Source organism: Panthera pardus, unplaced genomic scaffold, assembly GCF_024362965.1.
Source record: "Panthera pardus isolate Hobbes unplaced genomic scaffold, ASM2436296v1 HiC_scaffold_2, whole genome shotgun sequence".
Lineage (NCBI taxonomy): Eukaryota > Metazoa > Chordata > Mammalia > Carnivora > Felidae > Panthera > Panthera pardus.
In genome coordinates, this window is record NW_026526765.1 from 111,172,008 (window position 1) to 111,185,528 (window position 13,521).

General features: G+C 37.8%; 1 protein-coding gene across 1 annotated transcript in view; it reads left to right on the plus strand.

Annotated features, from left to right (window-relative positions):
* The window catches only part of LOC109246432 (cAMP-specific 3',5'-cyclic phosphodiesterase 4D), an 856,695-nt gene that overhangs the window by 146,133 nt on the left and 697,041 nt on the right, over nt 1-13,521 (plus strand).

The following is a 13,521-nucleotide window of genomic DNA, read 5'->3' on the forward strand; positions in this document are numbered from 1 at the left end:
GTGTACAGGGCCAAATGGCCTGACTTCATCTGGTGATAGCTGCCCTTGAACTCTGAGAGCACAATGCGTTGCCATTTATTTAGCATTTTAAATCTTATGCTCTCTTTTATTTCATGTGAGTGATTGAACTGCGTAGCTGAATTATTCATTCCTAAGATGTAGCAATCTTGTATCCATTGGAGGTACTAAGTACCACCTGTATAATATGCATTTAATAATATTTGTTGTTTAATTGAGAAACATATCTTCTATTACTGTGGCTCATATGCTGAACAGCTGGGTAGATCCATACTCTTCCAGTCTAAAAGTCCTGGCAATGTAGTGTTTGACTGCCATAGTGGAAAGAAATTTCAAACTCAATGATTAACCATTTGTATGGACTTTGTCACCATGACTTTGTGTGTGTGTGTGTGTGTGTGTGTGTGTGTGTGTGTGTGTATTCTGGGTTTGCACACAACTAGACTGTTATAATTGGACTTTAGGATATGTGTATATGAATCAGTTTGTATAGTGTCACAGAGTTGTCAAATATATGCATTTTAATAATATTTAGTGTATACTTTGAAAATAAATTATGCTTGTTGTATTTCTGAAAATAAACTTATTTAAATATATTTATGATTCTTAGGAAATTACTGAATAACTAGCTTGTTAAACTGTGATGACTAATCCTTATCCCTTAGAATTCATAGTGGTTAAATTATACAGCAAGACCTAAGCTTATAAAAGAAACGTCAAGATTTTGAGGAGAGATTTGAAAAAAAAAACACCCTTTAGAATTCCTTTTTTAGGATGACAATTTGGAGAAACTTGAACTGGCAGAAACTAAGCACCACTTCTCCAAAGCAGATCTTCAGAATAACTAAAATTGAATAATAGAAAATCTTTTTGAATATATTTAGCATAGAAATGTTATTTTAATGTAAATATTTTGTCTCTAGTTCAATCTATATTTATTTTTACATTGTGGTAATTTCAAACCAACCAATTTCCTTTCCATTACCCTTATGAGATAGCCCTCTGATCAAATTAGCTTTTATTAAAATAAAGTGGTATCCTCTGTATATTATTATTAATAGGGCGTTTTTTTTTTTCATTTTCTTGATTTCACATTTTAGCTGATTTCACATTTATGTTCATAAATGGTGAGAGTGTTTTATTGGTCTGTTGAAATAAGCAACTTTCTGACTAATAAGGATACTTGGATTATCATTTCTTCTTGTTTACCTCCTTTAGGTTTATAGTATTTGTTTTCTTTGCTTTATTCTGTGCAGTGTGATTTTTTTTTATGACTCTCTATTGAGTGAGTGCCAAATAGGACAGCATGTGATTTATGGGTTGTAATAACTAAACCATATATGAATTGGAGGCTGATGACGCACAAGGCGGAATGCTATTGCTCTCCTCTGAATGGATCCTGGCTTTCTTTAATAAAGCCTTCTTATTAATAACAATAGCAGTGTCATTAATAGTCTTATCATTACTGTATTGCCTTCCAGGTGAAGGTCCATCTGTGAATCATTTGTACTGTTTTGCATTTAGTATTTTTTAGTGGATTTACATTTTTATTCAAGGCCCATATGTTAAAAAAAGAAGCTTTATAGTATTACTATAAATTGGAACTGTGTCATTGATTGTATGTAGAGGATGATTGAAACAAATTAAAATTCAGCTGGATTTTATGACCTGCTAAAAGTTCTGAGCCTGAGGTCTGCTCTCTGTGTGTTTAAAATGACAGGTAGCAAGTATTACAGAGATGTAAAAGTCTTTCTCCTTAAGATAGTAAGAATGATTGAAAGGGATTTGGAAAGGAAATAGCCTTCTCATTATTAAGTTCAACACTTAAAAAGTCACTAAACCACATCACCTGTGCCTAAAACTATGTGTGTGCAACACCAGACCTCGTAATATCCTGACCTAGTAGTACCCGAACCATTGATACTTCTGTTCAAAGAAGGACGTTGGTTCTTGCAGGCTCTTCGGATCCGAATCCCTTAGGTGAAAGTAAACACACTGAATTTAGATTGTGTGACTCCAACTCCCAAGCAGAAAGTGAGGTGTTGGTATCTCATTTTACCACCACCCTATACTTACTACCTAGTTGGTAGCTACACGGATGGAAAGAAGCGTGGATATGTTCCGTGGAAAGTACATACCTTCTAATGGCAGCTTTCAAGCCAAAGAGCACAAACATGGACATTTTCAAAGAGTGTAGGATCTTCATGCAAATAAGTGAAAGCTGAGGTAAGTGAGGAGTCTGATTTTTTTATACCTATGTAATCTTCTGGAGAACTTATTTAATTCTAGACTAGAACTCTCTTATAGGACCGGCTTTGTAATTTGCAAAGCCTGGTATAAAGTGAAAATGCAGACACACTTGTTCAGAAGAATATTAGGAATTTCCTGACAGCAACAGCAGAACATGCAATCCAGCACAGGGCCCGCTGGAGAATGTGGTCCTATACAACTGCTCAGGTCACCCCTGTGAAGTCAGCCCTGCACCCACAGCATATCTGAACTGGGGCCCCAGAAGTCACGTTTATAAGCAGCTGGAACTATCCTTTGAGAAACTGTCTTAGAGGAGCATCTTCATTGTTCACCTCCTTCTCTTTTTACATTATTTATAGGGACTCCAGAGGACTCATATACTTTGGAGTAAAAATAAAAGTTTCAGTGGTAGTCAGCAGTGTACCAGCTATAAATTAAGGAGGAGCATCGTCTTCCCTTTATCTTGAGGGTTTTCGTCACAGATGGACAAGTCCATATATAAATAAATTAAAAGCAGCATTGCCTTTGCATTGCACTACTAGGTATTTATCCAAAGGATACAGGATTGCTGTTTTGAAGTGGCACCCCAGTGTTTATAGCAGCACTGTCAACACATATATATATATATATATATATGTATATATACATACACACACACACACACACACACACACAATGGAATGTTAATCAACAATCAAAAAGAGTGAAATCTTGTCATTTGCAACTACGTGGATGGAACTAGAGTGTATTATGCTAAGTGAAATAAGTCAGAGAAAAGACAAATATCATATGACTTCACTCATACGTGGAATTTAAGATACAAAACATATGAACTTAAGGGAAGGGAAGCAAAGATAATATAAAAACAGAGAGGGAGATAAACCATAAGAGACTTAAAATACTGGGAACTGAGGATTGCTGGAGGGGTACTGGGTGGGGGGATGGGCTAAATGAGCAAGGAGCATTAAGGAGGGCACTTGTTGGGATGAGCACTGGGTGTTATATGTAAATGCTGAATCACTAAATTCTATTCCTGAAATCATTATTACACTGCATGTTAACTAACTGGGATTTAAATTTAAAAAATAAAATAAATTAATTAACAAATAATTAAAAATTAAAATCAGCAATGGCAATATATTACTACCATGCTGATGCTGACCCCTCCTTGAAACTGTCTCATTCACGGGTTTAGCTCCTGTTTCTGTGAGTTCTCTCTTTTCCTCCTTCATTGTCTGCATTTCCAGCACGTTAAATTGAAGTGCCCTCCGGTTATATAATTAGCTCTTTGGCTTTGTTTCAGTATGCTCCCTGCACCAGCAGCCTGACTTCTGCCCCAGCTCCAATTGCTAGCTCCATTTCACAAAATCCAGCTCTTAAGCCTGTCTCAAGATCTGTATGTCTTCTCTGGACATTTCCACTTAAGAAATCTACTTTCACCTCAGAGATAATGTGAAAAACTGAGCTCACTGTTTCCCCCTGGAACCACTGCTTTCCCAGTCATCTTTGACTTCTGCTTTGCCCTTTCTCTGCCCAGCCCTATAGATCATTTCATCTGATATTTCTTGCTTTTCTGTCTTTTCCTGATTACCACTACCTATTTTAGCATCAGCCTTATGTTTGGGTGAGTTCAAAACCATCCTAGCTGTCTCTGTGCCATAAGTCTCTTCCCCTTGAGGATGTACTATCCACGCTGCGTCATTACTTATCCTAAAGTTCTGCTTTTGCTTTCCACAGTTTATAGTGGGGGTAAGCAAATATTTTTCGGTAAAGGGGCATATAGTAAATGTCTCAAGATTTGTGGGCCGCCATTTCGGTGTCATCTACTCACTTATGCCACTATAGTGCAAAAGCAGCACAAGACATAAAATGGGCATGGGTGTGTTCAATAAAACTAGTTACAAAAAATGATAGGAGGGTAGATTTGGCCCACTGGCCATAGTTTGCTAATCCCTGGTCTGCAAGAAAAGGTTCATACTTCTCAACTTGGCCCTGAAGTCTATATCATCAGTTCCAAACCTGTCTCTACAAACCTTATCTGGCATTGTTTGCTATGGATACTTCACAGCATTTATTTGGGAGCTGAATCTTGAGCAGAGCTTCTCAACCTTGACAGTGCTGACAATTAGGTCCAAATAATGCTTTGTCATGGGGCTGTCCTGTGTAGTATAGAATCTTGGGAACATCCCTAAAACCACCCAGTAGATGTCAGTAATCCCACCCTGTTATGAAAATCCAAAATGTTTCCAAACATTGCCAAATATTCCCCAGTTTGGGAGCATGCAAATTATGCCTAGTTAAGAACCACTGGTCTAGAGGGTGAGCTTTGTGAAGGGAGAACTGAGTTCTACATTATTCACTGTTGTGTCCCTAGTGTGTAGTATAGTCTTGTGATGCAGAAAGAGGTCTAGAAATGTACTGCCTGCTCCAACTTTCCTCCCCACTTACTGTGAGTTCTTAGGTGTGTCATTTACTTTCCACAGACCACCATTAAGTTCATCTGTAAAATAGAATTATTACTAATTCATATATGATTCATAGAATTATTTAGAAGTTCAAATGATATACTTAATGAAAGGATCTTCAGAAAGAGTTGAGTGCTAATCAAGCATAATGTGAAAATAGTATGGGTGGGACACTTTGGGTAGTCTGAATCTCTTGAAATCTAGAAGTTTAATCACCTCACATACTGTGTCTACCTCATGCAAATCATTTTATAGGATGCTCTTAGGGCTTTGTCTTTGCTCTCAAGGATTGCAATCTGATAGGGCATGGAATGTGATTACTTAAGAACTTTAAAATAGCAGCCATAATTACAAAGAGTGGAGGGCGTTTACAAGAGGCAGATGTTGTTTCTAGAAGTGGGACTCCCTCAAGATTCGAGATGGAGTATGAGATGACGTAGTCATAAAGAAGGGCCTGAGCATTTAGTTAGGTTGCCTTATTTAATATTCACTACTACCTAATTAGGTGTAGTTTTAATTATCATATTTTTAAAAAAGAAAAATGGGGCCTAGAAGGGAATTTGATATGAACAAAAAGCATGGAGGATCTGAGTAGAGGGAAATGGAGTGAAGTATGGAAGGAGAGGAAGTGGCAGAAGGTGAATTCTTTGCACCAAAGCAACAACTGAATATCTACAGGGAGTATTGGGGGGTCAGGTGAGTTTGAGTACAGTTTAGAGTATCTCTAGAGAAGGTAGACCATAGAGGTTAGCCGGAATCAGGTTTTGAAGGTCAACTAAGTCTCTCTCTCTCTCTCTCTCTCTCTCTCTCTCTCTCTCTTCTATATGTGTGTGTGTGTGTGTGTGTGTGTATATATATATATGTATATATATATATATATACATATATATATCTTTTTCCTTCTTTCTCTGTCTCTTGCACACGTGTATGCACACACACACAAGTGATTTATATGCTTAAATGAAACAATGAATTTTATCTTTCTTAACAGGTTCACTCCAAATGAAAGGAAGTGACATTTTGAGTTATTATCCCATGCTAAGCTTGCTAACCCTCAAGTGTGTGCATTGAACACTCTCACTAGTTGGAATGTGAGATTCAGTCCAATTAGACCAATCTATATTACCTTTCAGTTAGTTAATATCCTACTCCTTCTAAGATAGTCCTACTGAAATAGCAGAATACACAATTGTGTTTCCATTCAAATCAGATGTGTCAATTCCACTGGGGGCACTTGTGTTCTAATGCATAGAACAGAGACATTATTTATGTGAGACTGTGCCTGCCTTTTCAATACATTACAAAAAAAAAGTAATACTTAGAACACATTTAGCAGTTCTAATGGTCTCCACACAGAAAACCATCTTTCTCTGAAGGCATTTTCTCTCTTTCAAGACTGGTTCACCAGGGTAAAAGTCAGGAGCTAAATATCCTGCTATCCTTTTATTTATTTAAAAATGATTTCTAAGTGTCTATACTATCTGTCACTCTTCTGGAGATAAAGCACTGAACAACAACAACAAAAAAGAGTTCTGCTCCCTTAGAGCAATAGTCTAGTGGGGGGAAGACAGCATACAAATAAATACTTCAGTGGGTCAGAGAATGACAATGCATTAAAGAAGAATAAAGCAGGGTAAGAAAATAGAGTTTTGTATAAGCTTTTTGGGGAGGACTCTCTATAAGGTGACATTTGAGTAGAGATTGGAGGGAGGTGATTATGTGATTATCCAGGAGAAGACCATTTCAGGCAGAAGAAATGAGAAGTGCAAAAGCCCTGAGGGAGGATGTGACTGGTGTGTTGAGGCAGGGGGACATTCTAGAGAATGAGGTCAGAGACATAGAAGGGAGCAAGATCATGTAGTGTTTTGAGGCTGTAGTAAAGGATTTGGGAATTTGGGGGGAGTTTTCATGGTGACATATCAAAGAGAAGAGGGTTAATGATGCAAGTGTCTGACTAAGAAGGGCACAATCTGTTTTAAGTTTTGGAAGAATTGTTAGATTCCTGTGTAGAAAATATGGATGTGGGGAACAGGTAAAAAGAGGGAAACTATTGCAGTAATGTAGGTGAGGTATAATGGTGGTGCATAGTAAATCATAAAAAATGGTCACAGTACTTTCTGAAAATAGCAGAGAAGAGCATGAAAGACACTTATTCTCCTTTAGGGGAAGTGTTACACAAATGTGGAAGGGAAATTAGATACCACTCAGAGGGCAGAAGTAAAGCCATATCCTCAATAGGCAGCCAGTGCTGTTAGCACAAGAAGGTGCAGGAGACAGACAAGAGGTTTAGAATATGAGAGATTGTACTGATGACAGATGAGAAGCACTAGAAGTTACAGTGGAGGGTTTGGATTTGGGGGAGGGCTGGGTGATTTAAGTCAAATGAGGGGATTTACAGAACCATCTGAGGGTGAGAGGTGGGTGATGAGCAGTATCCTGGCAGTCTTGGGGTCCTTTGTCCTGATGATTGTGAGTCAGAGACAAGGATCTCATCAGAGGCCTGCAGTTAGAAAAGCACAGCTCATCAGCTGGGATGTCCATTCTCTTGGGTCTGTTTTTAAAATTCTCTCAGGCTCTCTAATTCACCTGTAGTGCTTTTAGAGAGATGGAGGGGGGAGGCAGTGGACACCAGGCTGGCCAGGTCTACCTGACAGTCTTCACTGCAACTTTTTGTCTAGAAATGCCATGCTGCTTCTACCTCTAACCATGCACTTGTCCTCTAGGGATGAGAGAGGTGAGAGAAGATGCATAGAGGCAAGTGGGAAGTTGCTAGTTTCCAGATGTATGGCCCTGGGGCAGATTGCCAAATTGAAATTACCGTTTTTTTATGGATTGGATAAAAAAAATATTATCCTTCTTTTTTAATGCTTATTATTTATTTTTGAGAGAGAGAGACAGCGCGAGAGAGCGAGTGAGAGAGTGGGCACATGTGCACAAGCACGGGAAGGAGCAGAGAGAGAGGGAGGAAAAGACTCCCAAGCAGGCCCCACGCAGAGCATGGAGCCCAACGCAGGGCTCTGACTCATGACGGTGAGATCATTACCTGAGTCAAAATCAAGAGATAGGTGATTGACTGAGCCACGCAGGTGCCCCTCAAAATCCTATTCTTAAGCATGATATTATAACTAGGTATTGAAGAACCGAAATAAGTTCTGAAAAAATTTGCATGCTTGCCACAGCGTTTCATACATGTCATTGCAATGATACTGCTTTTATTAAATACATGGGTTTTCTGCATAGGCATAAAATATTTCTAAAAGCAGGACTAAGCCACATTTTAACATTTATACAGGAATGGTTTCATGATCCTCCGTGTAAACAAAACAAATATGAAATGGGTACAACAGAGCTTTCTCTTTGAAGTTTGAATTATTGGTTTGTGTTGCTTGCTTGCAAATTTATATTATGTGAGCTAGCTGGCTGTTACCAAGAAATACGATCTTTTATGTCTTAGGAGTGTGCCCTGCAAAGCAACATGTACAAACTTTTTTTTTCTTGCCCTAAGGGAAAGGGCGAGCCCTGGCACCTTTTAACCTGTAAGGATTATGTAGCTCTTGCTGGGATTGATTTGTTGGCTTCTCTTCAAGAAATGCTCCTGGTATGTGTTTTATGTTCTGACAGAGCCATGGCTCTGCTGATCCGCACGTCACTCCCGTGAAGACGTGGGCATGCCTTTGTGCATTTGCTCTTGTAGCCTGGGAAGCATATTTCAACACACCATCCAGAATTGGCTCGAACATGCCTGTCACTCCCAGCTGACTCTGATGACGCTCTTGCCAACGTAGATTTGCATCAACACAGTTCTTTACTGGAAAAAAGTTCATTCAGAATATACAGGGTGGCCTATTTAAAAGAGGCATAGCATCAATTTGAAGTGGTCTGTATTTTAAGGGAAGCATTGTAAGAAATATACTGTTAATTGAATGCTCCTCAGAGCACAGAATTATAGTCAGCATTACTCAAGACTTCCCCCCACCACTGCTGCCAGAAATCATATGTCATTCACTTCTAAAGAGTTGCTTATTCTGAAGAAAATACCTCTATTCCAGACTTTCTTTCTCAGCATGCTGGATATGTACGCATTTCTAGTCTCTTCCCTTTCTATGTACATAATCCTAATTCTTTATTCGTTAAAGCATGATATGCTAGAGCTGATGACATGTGATATGAGGTAACAACATTGCTTATTGCCTGCCCAAAATTCAGTTTGGCAATTCAGTGGATAAACACCTTTTCTACTAGAACAAAACCGTTTGGCATTTGTCCATCTTTCTTTATGATTCATCTTCAATATCCTAATGAATGTTTGGGATAGGCATGTTACTCAGATGCATGGCTCTATAGACAGGAAACCAGGCACTCAGAAACAAAACCTGTTACCATAGCTATTCAGAAAAAAAATACAAAACTGCCTTTGTTGTACAAAAGAAAAATTCAGTATCAGTGGCATATGACCTGTGATTACTATTATTATGATCCTATACTACTCACCCTTCATTTTTGTCATCCTAGTCTATTCTAAGTCATTATAGTAATGGATACAACTGAATGGGTTTGCAATTTTACCCCTTTTCTCATGACAACCAAAAGCATTTTCAATGACACATGCTTTGATCTGCCTGCTTTTAAGTCTCTTAAGCAGGGCAGCTCTAGACAGCTTCCTCTCAGAAGATTTTACTATCCTAATAGACCTCATCATAAATTCTATATTTATGCTTGTTTAGACACATCAAAGTCAAGCTTTATACCAGGGGCCACCTGTGAAGTTAAGGTCATCAGCTTCTTGTTGTAGCTACTGGTCACTGTCATGCCTACCAATAATAAAGTTTGACCTTGAAAAGTGATTAAAAGTTGTGGGCTACAATATAGGAATATTAAAAAAATGTTCTGCCATGTTGTTTCATCTGCTGTGTTTTGTCTAGAATTCATATTATTGTCACAGTTAACTCCAAAGTGTTCTATGCTGTATGCATATAGTACAGAGGGAAAGAAAGTATGTGGAAATAAAGAAATATGATCTTTACCCTGTGAATTAACACATGAAATCTATAGTTAACAGAGCCAAGATGCAACACTTTACACAGATGAGTTTGCAGGGCTATCAGATGGGAGGATTGGTCAGAATTTGAGTGGGCATAAAAGGCAATCACAAAGAAACAGTTGGCCCAGCTTCTTCAAACATTGTCCAAAAGAGAGGAATGATTGGTTAGCAGAATGACATTAAACATTGCACTGTGTTAATGATCTTATTAATAACCTCTTAAATTTATCTGATTGATCACATATTTATCTATATATTTTGTTATGGTTCCATGTTCACAAAGTAATCTTCTGATTATAGTCTTCATTGTTACACAGGACTTTCTAGTGATAAAGGGTCAGATGGTTGAGCATTTTATTTTTTTCTCTTTTTAAAAAAATGTTTATTGATTTATTTATTTTTTGAGAGAGAGAGGAGGGGGCAGGGCCAGAGAGAGAGGGAGACAGAGTATCTGAAGCAGGCTCTGTGCTGACAGCAGACAGCCAATGTGGGGCTTGAACTCACAAACTGTGAGATCATGAGCTGAGCCAAAGTCAGATGCTTAACCAACTGAGCCACCCAGGTGCTCCATAGTTGAGCATTTTAATCTGAGCAATAACTGTAGTGCTCAATGAAAAGAAATCAATTGGCATTTGGATTCTGTTCAGAAGTTCCATGAGCCTGTACAATATGGGCTTGCTTCTGAGAGGAGGGTTTCCTCTCATGTGCTGAGAGATTTCAGTTTCTGAGTCTACAAAACTCATTGCCAGATTCTAATCCTAGTCATTTATCCAGGGTATTGCCGATCCTCAAGGCCTTTTGAGAAAAAATCTGCTAACCTACTCAGTTAAAACTCTTCTCCCCTGCCATGTCCTAAATATTTTCACTAGGAACCATGCTAGCACTAAATACACATTTTAAAGCTGTAATCACAGTAAGAATGAGGAAAAGGTGCAACATTCCATTCACTTAATCTCTTTCCTCAACAGAGGCTGTTTGGTGAGACAGTCATGACTTATGCTTTGAAATTAATTTTCTGACACATCTAACATTTAGCCCAGGATATAGTTGGCTATTTGTTAGTTTTTCTGAGGGTATGATGTCTTACAGAAATTGGCCAGCTATTCTAGGAAATGTGTTCAGTATTCACAGACAGTGATTGGAATTTTCTGGACCCTTTTTTTCCTCTGCTTTACTCCCTCTCAGATCCAGTAACTTAGAGGGCAACCTGAATGTTACAGCTTTCACCTTCCAAAGTGATATCTTTTAGGGAGTTTCATATTTAGTAGGGTTTTTTTGAAAACCAAGGAGCCTTTGTGACTTAAGTACATGCATCTCAACTTGTGCAATTGCAGATTTGTTTTATGAGTTTGAGATCAACTACATCAAGAATTGTGGCAGTGTTAGGTTGTTTCACCTCAGCAGTTTCCCCTGAAGTAATGTCTTTTCAACAATATTTAAGGTGTCGTGGTGACATGTTGACTGTTGAGACAATGACAAAAATATACAGGAAGAAGTGATGTAAAAGTGAGGGACATTGTTGAAGCAAAGTGAAATGTTAATTCTCAGACAAATGTCCCCTAGAGACGGGCATTTGAATTAGTTTCCAAAACCTGCCATCACAAATTCTCACAAATGTAATGACTTAAAACAAGTGAAATTTACTCACCCATGGTTCTCAAGACTAAAAGTCCAAAATCAAGGTGTTTGCAAGCCTGCAGTCACTACAGAGGCTCTAGAGGAGAATGTGTTTCATTCCTCTCTAGTTTCTCATGGTTTTGCTGGCTTCCTTGGCTTATGGTTACATTGCTCCAACCTTTGCCTCTGTTTTCACAAAACTTCTCCTGTTTTGGTCTGTGTGTGTGTGTGTGTGTGTGTGTCCTTATAAGGACATTTGTCATTGTATTTAAGTCTCACTTGGATAATCTAGGACACTCTCCTCATCTCGAGATACTTAATTACATCTATAAGAAACTCTTTTTCCAAAGGAAAAATTCACAGGTTCTGGAGCTTAGGTTGTGGACATATCTTTTTTTGGGATCACCACTGGGCCCATTACAGCATCTAAAGATAAACCTTCTTGTGAGAGTCCCTGAGAAAGCCCTCCAGATAGCATGAGGTCTGAGCCACACCCACATGGAGAATCCTTTCTCCCTCTTGCAACAGCTTAGGGTTCCAGTTTGAATAGCTAAGGCAACAGGGCTACATGGGACAAGAAGCCAATAACACTAGGTTTCCTTGAAGTAAATGATGGCCATAGTCACTGGATGTCCAGCTATACCGTGTTGATATTTCTTCCCAAAGGCTCAGGAAAAGCATGAGATAAAGAGAAATAGGAAAATGTTATTTATTTTGTATCCTTTGCATGTACAACTCTTTTCAGAAAGGAAGGAAAACTGTAGGCCAAAGAATTAGAAAAGGAGAACAATGGATGTTTTTCCTATTTTGTGAATGTTTGGTCCTGGTCTCAGTGACTAAAATTAGCAATGAAAACCATAAACGTGGTACTTGGTTTATAGTAAAAATTCCTATAAAACATAGTGGTGTGTGAGTCCCCTTATGCCCTTCCTCCGTGCTGTTAGCTTTCCATTTGCTGTCACTAGAATAGCTGCTCTTAACCTTGTCTGATGTAGCCTTCCAGAAACATTTTGTGCATACTTAAGTAAATATAATAAAAGTAGTGATAACACTTATTGTGTAATTTATATGTATTCAGCACATTGCTAGATATTTTCAGTGATTAGTTCATTTACCTCTCACTACACATCTAAAGGGTATCTGTAAGATAGATTTCTACCAGTGAAGTTATTGATCCAAAGACATATTTCCATTAATATTAATGTTTTAATAATAGTATGATAATATATGATAATATAAATATTAATTATTAATATTAACATATTTTAAGTATTAGAATATATTCTAAGTCACCTGGGTGGCTCCTTCAGTTTAGCATCTGACTCTTGATTTTGGCTCAGTTCATGATCTCACAGTTTATAGGACTGAGCCCCACATCATGCTCTGTGCTGACAGGATGGAGCCTACTTGGGATTCTCTTTCTCTGGCCCTCTGCTTCTTGCTCTCTTTCTCTCTCTGAAAATAAATAAATAAACTTAAAAAAAAAGATACTGGCAAATTTACTCCAAAATTTGTTTCATCATTTTACACACCTACAAACAGTGTGCCAGAAGACCTATTAACTTCTCATTATCACTCACTATCCATGGATATGTTGTACTTTTATTTTTCATTACTGTAATGGGTAAAATATATCTATTATTATTTTACTCTTCAGTTTTATGAGTGAGTTGAACAGTTTTTCATTGTTTATTTGCCATTTCTTAGTTCACTGCCTATTAATATTTTTCCATTAAAATTCTTTCCAGAAATGAATTGAGATAATAATTTTGTTATTGATTTAGAAAAATTTTGAGTTATATTTAGGAAATTGTGTTATAACTGCTCTGAATAATTTCTCATTCTATTTGTTTCTTTCACTTTGTAAGTTTTGAAAGTCATAGGTAAATATTTTTAACAATTTTTTGTGGACAAAACCACATAACATAAAATTTGCTGTCTTGACCATTTTTGAGTGTACTATTCAGTAGTGTTAAATATATCCACATTACTATAGAACATACCTCCAGAACTTTTTCATTTTGCGAAACTAAAACTCTATATCCATTAAAACAGCAACCACCCTTCTCTTCCCAGCCTCTGGTCGTGACCATTCTACTTTCTATGCATTTGACTATGTTAGAAAGCTCA